Source organism: Heterocephalus glaber, unplaced genomic scaffold (assembly GCF_053883595.1).
Source record: "Heterocephalus glaber isolate CG9 unplaced genomic scaffold, H.glaber_assembly_v1.0 deba00001497, whole genome shotgun sequence".
Classification (NCBI taxonomy): domain Eukaryota; kingdom Metazoa; phylum Chordata; class Mammalia; order Rodentia; family Bathyergidae; genus Heterocephalus; species Heterocephalus glaber.
Genome location: NW_028258320.1, coordinates 7,501,182 through 7,517,858, shown reverse-complemented (window position 1 = coordinate 7,517,858; position 16,677 = coordinate 7,501,182). Strand labels below are relative to the sequence as shown.

Sequence of the window (16,677 nt, the reverse complement as noted above, 5' to 3'; positions counted from 1 at the left end):
GTATTTACCATCTAGCCCCTTCCAGAAAGCATTTGGTGGACCCTGTGAGAAAGGGCTGTGGCTTTTCTGGAGCACCATTATTTGCATTCTATAAACTCAAGTTCTGGTTCTCAATCTTTCAGCAACCCTGCATATGGGAGGGGAAAAGCTTCCCATCAGGAAAGCTGTCCTACCCTGGTGGAGATGGTGCCCAAACACCCGCAACACAAAAGGGTTTCCATGAAGTCAGTGAGATGTGAATTTCAGGGATGCTCACCCGCTGTCCGCTGGCCTTGGAGGGCCCTGTGATGTGAGTATATGGTTGTGTGTTTTTGCAACATTTGAAAAATGAGATAGAGAGATCATTGTCTCTTTTCATTCCAACTTTCCCCACTGTGTCCTCCCAGTGGGGCTGGGACTCCTGAGGATCGAGGATCTAATTAAACTGGTGTTGAGACCTGGAATTGGGAATACTTCTTGTCTTAGTCATTTTCCTCCTTGCTGGGACAAAATATCCAATACACATCACTAAAAGGAAGAGAGGCTTATTTTGGCTCGTAGTTTGTGGAGGTTCAGTCCATGTGTGGTTGGCTGGCTCCAGGCAGAAGCAGCACAGTGGAAGGATCTGGTGGAGGGAAGCAGCTCACCTCGTGGCGTCTGGAAAGCAGAAGGATTGCAGGGAAAAGCTGGGAAGGGAGATATAACCTTCCACAGTGACCTGCCTCTTCCAACCAGGCCCCACTTCCTAACAACATGCCAGCTGTAGCACCAACTATAATCCAGTCACCTTTCTATGATCCCATAAGGCTTTATAGGAACATCTAGATATAAACTGTAACATTTCTAGTCTGGGTTTAGTGCGACATACAGAGACAGACTGATGACAGTTACGTATGTCATGATCACTTCTATCCACGGTCATATTTTTGCTAGTCCTCCCAAGATAGGAAAATCCTCAGAGCTCACAGGGCCGACTCATCCCCGAGGGGCAGACTCAGTGGTCCTAGAGCTGTTAGACCCTGTCCTCTGACACCATTTCTGAAAGCAGTGGGGAAGAAAAGGTCTTTGAGAGGTGGAGAGTCCAAAGCCAGTTCATGGAGAAGTCTTCCTTCCTTTTAGTTCATGTATGAAAGGAATTTAATAGATTTTCCCAAGTTTTAAAATGTTGAATGACCCTATTGATAACAGCTTGTGTTATTGAAACTTTTCTATCAATAGTAAAAAAAAAAACCCTCAATCAACAAAGCTAAAGACCAAACTGCATTTTTTTTTTGAGACAGGGTCTGGCTATGTAGTTCAGGCTGGCCTTGAACTCACCATGTACCCCAGGCTGGCTTCAAAGCAATCCTCCTGCCTCAGCCTCCCAGGTGCTGGAATTACAGGAGTGCACCACCATACCTGGCTAATTGCTTATTTCTTTCTGCCAAAATATTATAAGATTATAATTGTATGAAGATTTGACAGGTGTATGTGGCCAACAAATGTGGAAAAACCAGTATGACAGAACATGTAAGCTGTTCAATTCATAAAGCTGTAATGTTTTCTGAATTGTGTGGTGTTTGTGGCAAGCTTTTAAAAACTAGTTATTTCTTGTGATTTTATTTTCATTCTAAAATGCTACATCACAATTGTATATCCTTTTTCATCAACAGGGTACCCAAAATAAAGCAAGCTTTAGGCCTACAAAATGTATCCTACTTAATACGCTTGTCCTGTGCACCCTGATATGTAATTAAAACAAATATTTCTTTCTTTCTTTTTCTTTTCTCTTTTTCATGTTAGTCATCATAACTCCTTCCATGGGCACTGTGTGTGGCCTAGGAAAGGAGAAAGTCAGAGTCAAAAAACAGTACTTAAAAAAATCTCTGCAAATGAGCTTGGTCTGGTGACGCACACCTGTAATCCTGGCACTCTGGGAGGGCTGAGGGAGGAGGGTTACAAGTTCAAGCCCAGCTTGGGCAACTTGGTGACTTAGTGATCCTAGTCTCTCAACGTTAAATAAATAAATAAATAAATAAATAAATAAATAAATAAATAAATAAATAAGGGCTGGAGATGTAGCTCAGTGCAAAACCTAGGGTTCAATTCCCAGTATCAGGGAAAAAAAACAACTATGCAAATGAATTTGGTTTTGGTAAATGAATTTTTAATCGAAGTGAATCCATTACTGAACAGAACCTGTGCCACTCCAAGCGATTCCTCTGCATGGTAGAAAGAGCCCATTTCAGAGCTAGGCTGACCCAGGTCTGAACCTCGACTTCACCTTTCGGGCCTTGTGTGCTTTTGAACACAACATCTATTGCCCTGAGCCTCGGTTTCCCCAGCTGTTGAAGGGGAAAGTATGTGGCTCCCACAGGGTGCAGAGGGCGCAGTGAGTTCAAGGCAGGGTGCATCGGTCCCTACCCCAGCCACGCCCTCCTCCCCATCCCTCTCCAGGATGCTCCAGGAGCTCAGCTCATCACACAGCTGGCAGAGAGAGACTCGGAGGAAAGCCCCGTAATTAATGTCACATTCGTTCAATTTCAAGTCTAGACAATATTTTTCTAAAACAATTGCTTCTGAGGGCCAGGAATAAAAACAGAACAATGTCACTCATCAGCGCCCAGAAGGGGAGGGTAAACACTGCCTGGCAGGCCGTTCTGACTTTGATCAGGAACCCTGCGCTCGCTGAGAGGCCAGGAAATGACTTCCACACTTTGCTGCGCTGTGGTCCAGCTCTCCCCAGTCCCAGGGCTCAGAATGGAAGCCAGGACCCAGGGACCAGAGACCACCTGTCTCCCTCCAGAGATCACCGTTCCCCATCCAGTGTGAGATGGGGACTCCAGGTGCCACAGGCAGCCCCAAGCCTCAGGCCTGGGGCTCCCCAAGTCAGCACCCCAGGAACCTCGTGTTCCATCCACCTGCTACTTGGGGTGACCCTGAGGGCAGCCACCTCCTGCCTGGCACAGCAGCGAAGTTGAGGGAACTGGGGCTTCCTTGGTATTGGCCCCAGGCCTGAAAATCACAAGAGGGAGAAAATCACTCCTCCGGGATGTGACAGTTTGGTAGAATTTTACATAAATGGAAACCCCAGAAACGCGCAAGGTGGTAGGCCAGGTGTGGGAGATCCAGTCTCCCCTCCAGACGAGTTTCCTTCCGCACACTGCCCTCCTCGGGGGCAGCCAGAGTTGGGGACCAGAGACAGGAAAGCAGAGGGGAGGAGAGGAGAGCAGGGTGACAGCAAGCAAGCAGGAGACCGTGGTCTTCTTCCAGTGCCGAGGAGTGAACAGGAGGCAGGTCAGCAAACTGAGGGCAGCAGTGAGACCAGTGGACCGGGACAAGGCTTCTGGGACCCAGAGGAGTATCTGCACCGTCCCCGTCTGCTCAAGAGCTGCCAACTCAGAATGGTGCTGCTCATAGCAGGAAGGAGCAGCTCACCCCAGTACCACCAACTCCCATCCCCCAGGCACCCGGCAATCAATTACAAAGTTCCCCTCGGCCCTCCCCAGTTCGGTCTTTCTACAGTGGTTTCTCCAAGCCAGTCAAAACCCCTCTGAGAGTATGCTCAGCTAAGTACAAAGGAGAATCTGACTTAGCTAATTTTTACTCAAGTGTGAATGACTGATGATCTTCCTTCACTCTCCCACTACAAAAGGGCAACTTCAAACAAAAACAAACAAAAAACCAAGATGCATCTCTAACCGGGAAGGTTTTATACGAGGTGTCAAGGGGAAAAAAGGACTTTAGCAAGGATGGGACAATATAAGAGGTATGACTGAAAAATATAAGAATGTTAAATTCTCAAAAATGGATTCCTCTTAGAGACACATTTCCATGGATCCCCCTCAGAATCCTCCCTCTCACTTTGGACACAGCCCCTCCTTCTTGCCACTTTCTGAAGCAGTTCTGGAAGTCCTGTGTCTTTCTTTCTTTTCTTTCTTTCCTTCTTTCCTTCCTTCCTTCCTTTCCTTCCTTCCTTCCTTCCTTCCTTCCTTCTTTCTTTCTTTCTTTCCTTCTTTCTTTCCTTCTCTTTCTTTCTTTTTTCTGATACTAGGATTGGACCTGGGGCCTTCACGTGGAGCTACATCCCTAGCCCTTTTTAAAAATTACTTATTTTGAGACAATATCTCAATAAGTCACCAAATCTCCCAGGCTGGACTCAAACTTATGACCCTCTTGCCTCAAACCCCCGAAGTGCTGGGATCACAGACCTGCGCCACCGCCACCAGCCCTCCAGGGATGCTGGTGCACAGTGACAGCTGAGAGCCTCCTGCTCGGGACGTGGTGGGCTGAAAGCCCCCTCTTTGACTTGCTTGAGCAGCTCAGTTAATTACTGTGAACTCAGCTTTCCCAAATATAAAGTAGTAGGATTGCATTTCAGCAAAGTTCATCACTCTGTGAAAACTTATATTACCAAATAATGCTGGAAAATCTCTTCTCATAGAATCCTACTGCTTAGGAAACTGTTGAAGACTCCAAAAAATTCAACCAGGCATCAGGGAACTTGACTAGCTGTGCTTAACCTTGTGCTTGTCAAACACTTTTGAGTGTGCGTGCGCTGTGTTGGTCACACCATTAGCCTGGACAGCAAGGCTCAGGGGACCACTGGGATCTCTGGCCCTGACCGTGACCGATCACAGGTCTGCGTCATGTGGAGAGCCAGGGCCCGATTCCAAGGTACATCTACCTCATGATTTATGTACACTCACTGATTCCGTTAGTGCTACCTACGCTCATTTCCTTCCCTGTGATTTATAGAGCATCTCCATAGATAACTCTTCCTTAATCTTTGCAACCATGCAGCTGCAGAGTAGGAATTCTTTCATTTCCATTTTGCAAAGAAGAAAGTGGAGGGAACTTTTTCCAGGGTCCAATAGCCAGTCACTGTGGGTGCTGAGACCCCACACTCAGACCCCTTCATGGCTGCACTGACTTCAAAGGCAACCACTGCACCCTGAGTGCGGGCCCTGCCCTCCTGGGTTAGAACTGGTTTTCTGTCTCCTTCCCTCAGGTTGGAACCCTGGTCCTCATACTGGGTGGGTGATAGTGGTCCTGAGAGGCTCAGACGTCAGCCACACCCATCCCTAGAGGAAGTCAAATCTTAGCTGAGCTCAGGCACCAGTAAAGCAACTCTGGAGCCAGGCACTGGAGCAGTGAGATGCCACCCACCAGGCCAGGAGCCAGGGGAGAGGTTACGAGGCACACAGGGCATAGAACTAGGGGCTCTGATTGGAGCCTCCCTTTGCTCTTCCATCTCAGGTGATCTGGAGGAGACAACCCAAAGGCAGGAAACCCATTTTGTGCTGGCATCAACCTCTTGTCTGTGGCCATGCACGTGTGGGGCTGTCATGATTGGTCTTAGCACACGCGGTAGCTCCATACCTTCTACCAGCACCGGGTGGAGGGAGATTTAGGATGCAGTCCTGACTTCTAAGATGAGAGAGCAGTGTCCTCTGGGGTTGGGGAGAGGATGTCTTTGCTTTTGAAAAGAGGCATAAGAAAGAAACAGTATCTTCTTCCCCCAGCCATGGTCCTAGCTGCTAAGACCCTGGTCCTGCTGCTGCAGCTTGCCACCACACAAGGACTTGCTTGAGCACCAGGCCACCTCTTTAGGGATAGCGAGGCCATGGATCATGATCCTGAGTCCCCAAACCAAACCTGAAGATACTGTGTCTCTGAAACTGCCACAGGAAACATGAATTCTTTGCTAAATGCAGTGGAGTTGGGGTACTTATGTTGCTAGCCACCAAGACCACCCTAATATACCCCAGGCAGCATGGCAATATGAGGTATGGATACACATACATACCTGTGTGCATGATTATATTGATGGACATATATATAGTTTTATGTGTGCATATATATGGAGAGATATGTACATATAGTGAAATATTTAACAACAATTTGCATTGAATGCTATAAATGCTCTGCTCAAGGGTGAGAATACAAACAAATTACCGGGAGACACCAGAGCAGATTGTTCCACTCTGATAACAAGGCCCTGATCAGTGATGGGCAATAGGAGCTGGACATGAAATGGAGCCCACCTGAGCTTCCCAGTGGATTTTCCTTCCATGCTTTTTAGAGCTGTGCCTCTCACTTTTTATACTTAGCAAAGGTGACCGTCTTGCAGAGATGAAAGTCCCATATCTAGGCAGCACAAGTCACCAGGGCACTGCTCCTATATTTTAAAGTGAAATGGAGAGATACTGGCTAAATGAAGTATTTACTCTGTTTTCCAAACTGAATACTGTATTTGGCCAGTCCAGATGTGACCTAATCATGAAGATGCAGTTGTTCTGAAAGGAAGATAAAGGAAAATACAAGTAGTAAAAGTGCAAATTCTTACTCAACATCACATAGTAGGCATTTTCTTCTAAAAGCTATTTGTTCCCGCTGTCCTCTCTAGTTTGATGGCAAGTGGTAAATGTCTTCAAAATTATCTAAAATGGTGTGGGATTGTGTTTGTTTTACATTTTGGACTGGAAAAGCAGGCAGCCACTCTTGGTAATGGAGCAGTCAAATGTCTCAGGACTGCCCTGATTGAACTTGGGACTCCCAGTCACCATAGAGCCCCTTTGTTTCTGGAATACAGTAAATGCCCAACAAATGCAATTTTAAAAACTGAAACCCAATATCCTCCTTCTGAGCAGGAGACCCCAAGAATCAATAAGAGATGGTAGTTTTATGGTGCACAGACATAGCCAGGCTGGGGGGCACATTGTAATCTCAGAGCAGCACTGAGGAGAGATCTCGTCTCAAAAAATAAAAAAGGATTGGAGATGTAGCTCAGTGTGATGGCCTTGGGTTCAATCCCAGTACCACAAAAATAAACAAACAAGCAAAAGAACTTGGGCAGGCTTGAGATGTACTTTGTAATAAATTGTTAAAACACACATTGTATTCACATGAAAACCCTATACTCTTTCAAAAAATATATGACAATGATAATAATTGGCATCCATGATGAGTTGCTGGGATTTATGATCTCTTAAATGAAAACATTATTATAAAGAGTATGGGATTTGGAATCCACCGAACTGGCATTCTGTTCCTGGCTTCTCCGCTTAGGGGCTGCATGACAACAGGCAAGACATTCAAACTCTACAGCACCCGATAGCTTTTTCAGGGCCGGGTGGATGAGGGCCTACTTTATACGAAGGCTGTGAGGGATGGTGGAGGGAATGCATGGAAAATACCTTAAATATGTATCCTTCTTAGAATCACCCAAAATATAAAAATGAGTCGATGAAAGAAGTAAGGAAAGGGGGAAGGAGAAAGACAGGGAGGAACTAGGAAGGGGGGGAGGAAGACAGGAAGGAAAGAAGGAAGGAAGGAAGGAAGGAAGGAAGGAAGGAAAGAAGGAAGGAAAGAAGGAAGGAGAAAGGGGGATGCAGTTTCTGAATCCAATCTGTAATAGTACAGCCTAGTTCTCCATGACCAGTTCATGGATAATAAATACAGCAAGAATTCAACTAATGCAATCCTCCAATCCCCAGCATGCCTCCTATCGTGCTCACTGACTGTGCATCATTGTGATTCTTTTGCAGACTTCTCTATAGCTTACAGAGCAGATCACAGGGCATGACTAATACTCATCTTTTATCTTCGGTGCATTGCTCAGCTTTTGGCACATGGCGAGCACGTAATAAACATTTGTCAAATGAGTCAGTGAGAGAGTGAATAGAGAATCTCGCCAGGGGCCAGACCTGTCTTCCGTGAAATGTTAAATGATTGACAGGCCCTCCATTGGCAGGTACTAAGGCAAACCCCAGTGCAGCCGCTACAGAGCCCCTCTCAGGGCCAAGAGCACAGGCTCCGTGGTCGGCCCCGCTGCCAGATGAAAACCGCACCGTGTGGCAATTTACATCGCGTTCTGCAAACATCCACAGATCCAAGACAGCCTGGCTCCTGCCATCCGAGGACCAGTTCTGCCCCCAAACACACTGGCTACTGTTCTCTCTATTGAATTGCAGAGTCAAATTAGTACTGTTTACTGTCAAATTCAGATGGGAGCTGATCCTTTGTGCCCTTTGTTTACAGCGCCTGTGCTGCCTGTCCCAAACCTCCAAAGGAACTAGATGGAGTGAACAGCTTCCTACAGGGATGCTGTCCCAGATCAAACAGGAGGCAGATTTTGTTTGTCTTCTAAAGTAAACTATCTTTTCAGGTTCGTGGGCTCGGAATAACAGCTATCGGATTTCACCAGCTGTTTTTTATTCCTTCGCTAATTTTGCAGCCCGGGCTTTTAGAAGGAGGGCTCTGTCTTTGTTCCAGGCCTATAGTGCTGGGTCAGTGCCAAGGGGAATTGAATACCCACAGAAGCTTGGGAAGCCCATGGAGGGGAGAGCAGGGTGTGTTTGCGATTTGGATGTATGGAAAATGGTGTTCTGAAAACGTATCTTGCAGTAAACAGTGCTTACTGTCAAAACCTAAATATTGCAGTCATCTCTAAATATTAGATTCACATCCCTGGTCCTGTTATCTAATGTTCATTTTCCTCCTAAGCTCCTCCTCATTTGCACAGTCCACAGATCTTCAATGTATTCCTCTAAGTTCTTTTCTTAAAATACTGAAGGAGGGAGGGTCAACAGTGTGTCACTTAGAAGCCATCAGCAGGGTGCCAAGATCCCACCAGTCATTACTTTGGGGACATGGTTGCCACCCCCTTTTTCCATCTGTCCTGTTTACAGTCTTTTCATTCTTGTTTTGTTTTGGTTTTGGTACCAGGGATCGAACTCAGGACCTTGTGCTTTCGAGACAGGCGCCAGAACCACTGAGCTAAACCCTCAGCCCAACATTCTTTTCATTCTGGTTCATCGCTCCGTTTTGAAGAAGAATCGTAAGAAATGGCTCAGTGGGACCCAGACATTCTGCTTCTGCGGCATTTTCTGTCTGAGGACACAGGCAGTGACTGTGCGGATGCGAGGACTTCTCAGGGGAACTGTAGCTGGCTTTTGGTGACAACTGCTTCTTTATTTCATATTCACAAACTAATTTTTCAGTGGCTTGATTTAGAGTCTCACACAAGAGCCCATCACATTGCTTGTTCTGCAGTTAGAACCTACCATGTTTACTATCCTTCAAAATAGGACCCAGCTGGGTGTAGTGGCGCACACCTGAATCCCAGCATTCTCGGAGGCTGAGGCATGAAGGTCACAAGTTTCAGCTCAGCCTGGGCAACCAGACCCTGTCTCAAAATGTAAAAATTTTAAAGGGCTGGGGTGGGGGTGGGGGTGTGTGTGCTGGAGATGTAGCTCAGAGTGAAGGTTCTGGAACCAGTCCCCAGTACTGCAAAAAATAAAAAAGACCAATAATTTGTCAAATTTTATCTATCTTTCATTTCACAAAAAGTGATTTGACAACTCATACGATGAAATTTTTACCATGACTGTAGAAGGCAGGTGCCGTGTCCCACTTTATAAATAAGAAGCCAGCACGAAGAGCAGTTAATCCTGCAGCAGAGAAGAACAGTTTGCCTCCCAGAGTGGACTCCCAGAGTCACGTGGCTCCCTTCCTGCAGTTCAAAGCTCCTAAGTCCTCTCTGATGTGTCCCCACCCTTGTACTTCAAATGGCACTGCGGTTCGGATGTTTGGCCCCTGAATCCACGTGCTGGGGACTTAATCCCTGAGTTATACCTAATGATCTTTGGAGATTGAGTCAGGAAGACCCAGCCCTGAGAGTGGATGAATCCTTTGTGTATGGATTCACAGATTCGTGGGCTGGGCGGTACAGGCTGTTACAGAAGCATGACCTTCGTGGCTCCTCTGTCACCATGGGCTACACCTGCGCCACTTTGTGAGCATCCTTACTGACCTCCCAGGTGGGGCCTCCACCTTGGGTTCCTACCTTCGGAACTGTAAGAAGCAGATCCCTTTTCTTTATGAATTACTGTCTCTTGTGTTCTGTTATAATGACCGAAAGGGGATTGTGACATCCTCCACCGGAAGCTCCAGCCTAATCGGGCCACTCCACCTCTGCTTCTCGGCACCAGCTCAGGGTGCAGGTTCCCAGCGCAGTCCTGCCTTTCCTGGTCCCCACCTCCCAGCCAGGGTCTAGTTCAATACCATGGTGTCCACGGGTCTGTCCCCCCATGAACACACAAGTGCACATACACGTACACATGCACAGAGCTATGGCCAGGGCTAGCTGCTCACTACACAGGGACTTCAAGAGCACCTTGCTGGGAAGACCCTCAGCCCTCTGCTCTTCCAAACCAGCAAGGAAAGTACTGTGTGGCTCAGGCTGGGGACCAGCGAGGACATCAGGCCCTGCCGACCCAGAGAGCCAAGAGTTCATGGCCTTTGTCACCAGTGCTGCTCCAGGGACACAGACACTTCCATGTTCCTAAGAGCAGCCAGAGACAGGAGAAAATGGCAGTTCACATAGCACCTGCAGAGCAACATGGCTACCAGACCCTCTGCTCACCTGGCCATCAAGGAGCTTCCTCCTCTCCTGCTGCTCACCCCCTAATCCCCTCATGGGAAACTACTCACTGCCCACCACTCGGGGGCACAGAGGGGGAGAGCAGAAGGGTATGAGGTGGAGCCTCCAGAGTTTATGACTCAAGGATTTATAACTTGCTATCAAAGGCAACCTCAAAGATCCCAAACCAAGGCAGTAGATACCCAGGGTCTTCTCACACGTTGAAAACCAAAACACTACACCCTCCAGCTCAGGAGGGAGCACTTTCCCACAGGCCTCAGAGGCAACCTGGAAGTTGGAGAATGGGAAGAATTTTAGAAGTAAAATGTGGGGGAAGATCAGTGAGTGCAGGAGTTGCAGGAGGGACTGAGGCGATGGGAGGTGGATCCAGGGTGAAGGGCAACTTTCATGCCCATCCCAGAAACCAGCCGGGAAGCCTGCAGATGCCATGAGCACCAGGCTCATGAACTCTTCCTTTTCCAGACTGGTGATGGAGCCATGGAAGTTTCTCGAAGGGTAAAGACATCTATCTGTGTATGGTTCACCGTGTGAAATGGACCTTCGTGTGCAGAGCTACCTGTGTCCCCCACTCTGACCTGCTCTGTGCCACCTGCACCCCCTTTTGTGGGGCCTGTGGACTCCTCCCCTGTCCTGTTCACCTGTATGCAGAACAAGATGTAGAGAAGGCTTGGAGGGCTATCCCCAGCATCACTGTTTTTCTTAGCATTTTCATTTCCCTTTAAAGAATAATACCCAGTCTTGTGTTGCTTAAAGGTGGGGACTCTGTCACTGTGTGAAGGACTGAGTGCACTTACATAAACTAAGACAACCACGATGTCACGATGTCACCCTCTCTGTAGTTAGTCAGTCACCAAAACATCACTGTGCAGCGATAGCTCTGGTCCAGAGAAATCAGCAAAGGCGGGGTCAGAAAACTGGGGTGGACCTTGAAGCTGAGGGACAGAGTTCACCATGGGCAGCAACATCGCCTTGGATGACTATTGAACACCTGGTCTCTGCTACCATAGGTTTGTAATGTGGATTCATTGAACCCTTGTAACTAGAGGGAAGTGGCTGACTTTCCACAAGATCAATACCAACATTTTGATTTTAGATGTTTTTTGGTTATCTACAAAGGCTAGCCCCAGAATAGAGTTTTCAGCCTCCAGCCTGGAGCGGCTCAGGACTCTAACTGGGAATTTTGTACTTTGGGAGTCTCTCCTTGGACCCAACCAGTACAGAGACCTGCACTTCTTTCTCTCATTCTTCAAATGCTTCCTTAGCATCTACTATGTGGCTGCCCTGTATTTTGGTGAACAGCACAGACAGGGTTCCAGCTTGTTTTTTGGTTTTGGGGGTCTTTTGGCTTGGAAATTGGAAAGGTAGAAACATCCGCCCCCAAATCATGATTATAAAACTTGGATGTAAGTCTTGACTTCATTGATAATGATTCTAGGACTTGGGCCAAGCCTTTAAACCTCCCAGAGCCTCAGTTTCCTTGTGGTTAGAAAGAGAATTCAACTGGAGGCTCATAGCCTTGCATGGGCAACAATGATTCCCAGAGTCTCAAGGAATGAAGAAGGGCCACAGTCGGCCCCTCGGTCCCTGCCTCAGCTTCCTGCTCAGTAGGGCTGAAGGTCCTGCATGCCTATGTCCCCAGAGAGCCTGCTGGTTGTTCCATGTCACTCTGACCCTAAACTTGCTCCTTAGTGACCTGACATTGTTCCTGTTTACCTTATGTTAGTTATTTTTCTCTCATTGCTGAAACAAAATACTCGACACCCAGTTAGAGGGGAAGGGGTTTATTTGGCTCACAGTTTGTAGAGCTTTCAGTCCATGATCCGCTGGCTCCAAGGCAGAGTGGTTGCAACTGGAAGATGTAAAAGCAACAAGAGGGACCTTAAAACCATCTTTCTGCCCCTTTTATCCTATTTAGATTACTTAGGGCAGGTGGCACTCACGCCCTTAATCCAAGTGCCCTCAGGCCTAGCCCCACCAGGAATCAATCACGAACTCTAGATTCAGCCACCTCCAAAATAGCCCCACCTCATTCCCATGAGCCTTTGGGGGGACATCTAAACACAAACCATAAGACCTCACTTAACAAGCTAATCATTTACTCTTTAAAGAGCTCCTATTAGAGATGGAGGGAGAGTCTACATGTGTGCAGAAGAACCTCTCCTCTCAATGGTCCTACTTTGTCTCTTTTTTTCCCTCTTCCCTCAACTCTTTTCCTGAGTCCAGGAAATCAGACCAACAGAAGATGTCTTGAGAAAAGACACACATGGGGAAGAATGGTGGCTTTGGATTCCTTTGCCTCCCAGTACTAGCCCAAGAGGCCTAAGTTAATGTGATCCCGCAGACCTCTCAAAAGTGCCTATTAGTCATGCTGTTCGGCCACGTGGTAGCTCATTAAGACCTAGGTTACAGTCCCTTTCTCCCACTAATAGGCTTCTAATGCTGGCCAACCTGTGGCCCTCCCCTCTCTAAAGGGGACTGGAGCCCACGTCACTAATGATTCTTCCAGCATTAACATTTTAGGGTGCTAATGAATGCAGGGAAAGAACCCAAAACCCAGCTCCTGCAAAAATGGAAATGCTTTGCCATTTCTGTTCTTTATTTGACCACAATTGCTGGAATTATTTAGAACATATTTCCATGTTGAGGTCTAATTACAGAATTTCCTAATTTTATTTGTTGTTGTTGTTGTTCTTGTTGCCATTTGAATCCAACTTGTTTTGTTCATTTCCTCAGGTGGAAACTGAGCACTGAATGTATTTTCATGAGTGTCTTAAAAGAGAGATTTAGATACAGCCCCTCTGTCTTGGTGTGGAATTCCCTGAAGTTTGCTGGAAAATAAAACATCAAGTCACTTTGAATTTAGGTCAAACCAAATTTTAATATCCAAAGAATTTAATCAGAAGGCTGGAGTCTACATTACAGCTTTAAGATACCAGATTTGGCATGTGTTCTCTTCTGTTATGAAGGGCTCTTCCCATCTCAAGGCTAATGTGGGACATATTAGCCTTCAAGACCTCAGGAAATCATATTTGGGTTTCAGTTTAACTCTATGTATCCTAGCACTTGTTAGATAAAGAAATCCATGGTTCATATGTAGTCTCATAGATCATATCAGACTTATTTCCCCAGTTTAGGCTGATTCGAGAATTATCAAATTGCTCAACACATTCCAAAAGCAAATATGATAAAATCGCATTAATTTGGACCTGACTAATTTAGAGTTTATGCACCTGGAGGGAACACGGGGCTAATCTTAGCAAAGGGTAGTAAACATGGCTTTTAGGGAACATTTAACAACCTTAAAGAGACATTGTTCCACGTGCATTAAAATACATCTTATGCTTTTTTTTTTTTAAAAAAGGTGCTAAATACAAATGATCCTACATGAATCTCCAAAACTGACTTAGTAGCTCCCTTTGTATTGTATGCATTTAGCCTTTCTATGTGACATTGATTAGAACTGAAATGATTTTTAAAGATGCTAGATTTCTAGCTTTGCTCTTTTGGGTATATGATGCCACAACTTAACGGAAACGAATACTAGGGTGCAGTATGATAAACCACACTGGAAAACGGGATGTGTTTGATCACAGCGCAAAACTTGTCTCATGTGACTCACCCTGGGGTAATGGCGACAGCATTTGCGGTGGGAAGAATACTGGGGCTGGGAGAATTAATCAATACCACAGGAGTAAGGCCCAGCAAGGCAACAGGATGTGTCTAAGTTTCTCCGGGTCAGCGGGATTGGGGCGAGCGCTGGAAAGCATGGTTGTGGCCTGCGGGGCCAGGCTGTTTTACCGCCCTCATGTTCACTGTAGAGCTCGCTCCAGACCATGCAGATCCTCCTCCAAGGATCTTTCGCTGAGCCAGCGCTCGGCCTTCCCACAGCCCCTGAGTCACTGGGGAAGGCGCGTGCGGAGAGCCCGCCTACAAAATCGCTCAATTTCCCAAACCGCGTACTCAAGAGTCCAGGACTTGTTTTGTTCCGGAGCCTCTGGCTCAGTGGCAGCTCCCTGCAGATGCAGTTACTGCTCCGGGCCCAGGACACACGTGGCCTGCCACACTACCCAGCCTGCTCCTTCTGCACCTCTCTCCTCCGCTCACCGCTGCACCAAGGGCGGGGACATTTTAGCATTCGAGGGAAATGCACTGGAGATCACTAGGGCCACATGGATTTTCTCCCAGTGCAGCCCTAGAGCCACAGGCCGCAGTAACCCGACGCTTGACAAGTTCACCGTGCATCCTGTTGACAAGTTCACCGCGCGCATCCTGGAAGCTGTTTTCTTTCTGGTTTGTGCTTTTCCATAAGATCCCAAACAACCGGCGGGGGATGGGGGGGGGGGGCGGGGGGCAGAGCAAGCAAAGAGAAAACCCTGACCTTCCCAAACCAGACATTTATCATAGTCATTCACACATCGACCTCAAAAGAGGTCACCAGTACTTAAAAATTGGCTGTGGGGCTGCAGTGAGCACCCAAAGGCGTGTTCGGCCTAACAGACCAATTACCCAAGGATCAGATCTACTTCCTTGCTCCTTCTTGAATTCCCTAAACATGTGTTTCTTGGCGTCTACCCCTTTTGCCACATAGACCCAAACGACAAATCGTCAAACCAGAGGAGCCAAGGCTCTGCGACAAACCACTGGCGCGTGTGGCAGCTGCCAGAGGCCAGAGCCAGCGATAAGACAGATGACCAAATTTGGTAAAAGAGAAGGGGGGAAAAAGAAACCCTGTTTGTATTGGCGAAGTGGTATGCTCCAAAGTACAGTGATGGTGCTTACTTCTTTGCAGGCTGTTCAGAGATCTGCCGGAGCTCAAGGAAGTTGGAAAGGAAAGGCCTGGCATGGGGTAGGCAGGAGGCAGCAGCCTGATGAGGTTCCCACAGGTCACCCACTGGCCCCCAGCCTGGAGGGCCCACAGACCAAACCCACTGGGGGCCGATGTGTGGACCAGAGGCTGGTCTGTAAGTAACAGGCACACCCTCCCAGGGAGGATGCGGGGGCCTTCCTGAGAATCTTCAGGGGCACTGCATGGACTCAGCAAGGCCTTGGAGGACCTCTCACCCCAGCAAAGTGTCTCTGGTCCCAACCAGGTCCAGATGTCCAGCCTGTGCTGTCATTCCTCCCTGGAGCCCTAGATCCTGGGCAAAGTAGCACCATACAGTGATGTTTTGATGACAGACAAACTGCAGAGGTGGTGACATCGTGGCTGTCCTAGTTTACATCAGTCCATTCAGTCCTTCACACAGTGACAAAATCCCTGAAGGTAGAACTAGTGTTCAAGACCATGTATTCCCTGTCTCTCTGAAGTTCATGCACACAGCCCCTTCAAAGATGCCCTCGGTGAATCCAGGGTCTTCACGCTGAGTGAGCTACCTCCTCAGCCATTTTTATTTTATTTCATTTCTTTTCTTTTGAGATAGGGTCTTGGTAAGTTGCCCAGACCTGGTTTGAACTTGTGGTCCTCCTGCCCCAGCCTCCCAGAGTGCTGGGATTACAGGCCTGGGCCACCACACAGACTGGGCTAATTATTTTTTAACAGAGAAAGTGGAGAGAGGGCCTATTGGTCACCAGGCAGAAAGAGGAGAAAAGGGCGGGAGGGAGGAAGTTCATTCACTTCGGAGATAACTGGACACCGATGAATTGTTAACTGGAATCTATAGAGGATGAGAAGCTTTGGAAGCAGTTTTTTCTTTCCTGGTTAAAAAAAATAAAAATAACAACAAAAAAAATCCCACCTTTCAGGTGTTAATCTTTCTAAATTACTTTATTGATTTCCTCCCTTAGTTACTAAGGTCTAATAGCCTTTGTAGGTATCTGATGACCATAGACTGTTAAAGATATAGCAATCATGTTATAAAAGATTGTTCTGAACCCTGATTTTTATCTCTGTCTCCTCCTCCGATGCAAACTTGTTACTTCTTGAGGCTGACTGAAATAAATTCTAATCATTTGAAAACATGAACGGTCAAGCTCTAATTAGTTGGGATTCGGCAAGTCCACAGATTCACAGAGTCTCCTAATTTATAGCACGGGGGACTGGCGATATCATATAATCCAACTCCTGGTTTCCTAAATGTGCGCCAAGCTGGAAGTGACTGGTTTAAGGACACTCAGCCAATGTGTAGCAGAGTCAAGAAGCACATTGTGTCTAACTCTAAGGCCTTGTGTTTGTTCAGCCTCGATGGAGTGAAATTATCAAGGGACCAGGCAAGCTGTCACACTGATGGGAGAAAGGACCACTGGTCTCCCTGCCTGTCTAGGTCACTGTTGAG

General features: G+C 47.2%; 1 long non-coding RNA gene across 1 annotated transcript; it reads left to right on the top strand.

Annotated features, from left to right (window-relative positions):
• The first annotated feature begins 14,249 nt into the window (after positions 1-14,249).
• On the top strand, positions 14,250-16,327 carry LOC110349537 (uncharacterized). The gene is made up of 3 exons (XR_015440208.1): positions 14,250-14,695; positions 14,994-15,105; positions 15,195-16,327. It is a non-coding gene; the product is annotated as an uncharacterized LOC110349537 (long non-coding RNA).
• The last annotated feature ends 350 nt before the right edge of the window (positions 16,328-16,677 follow it).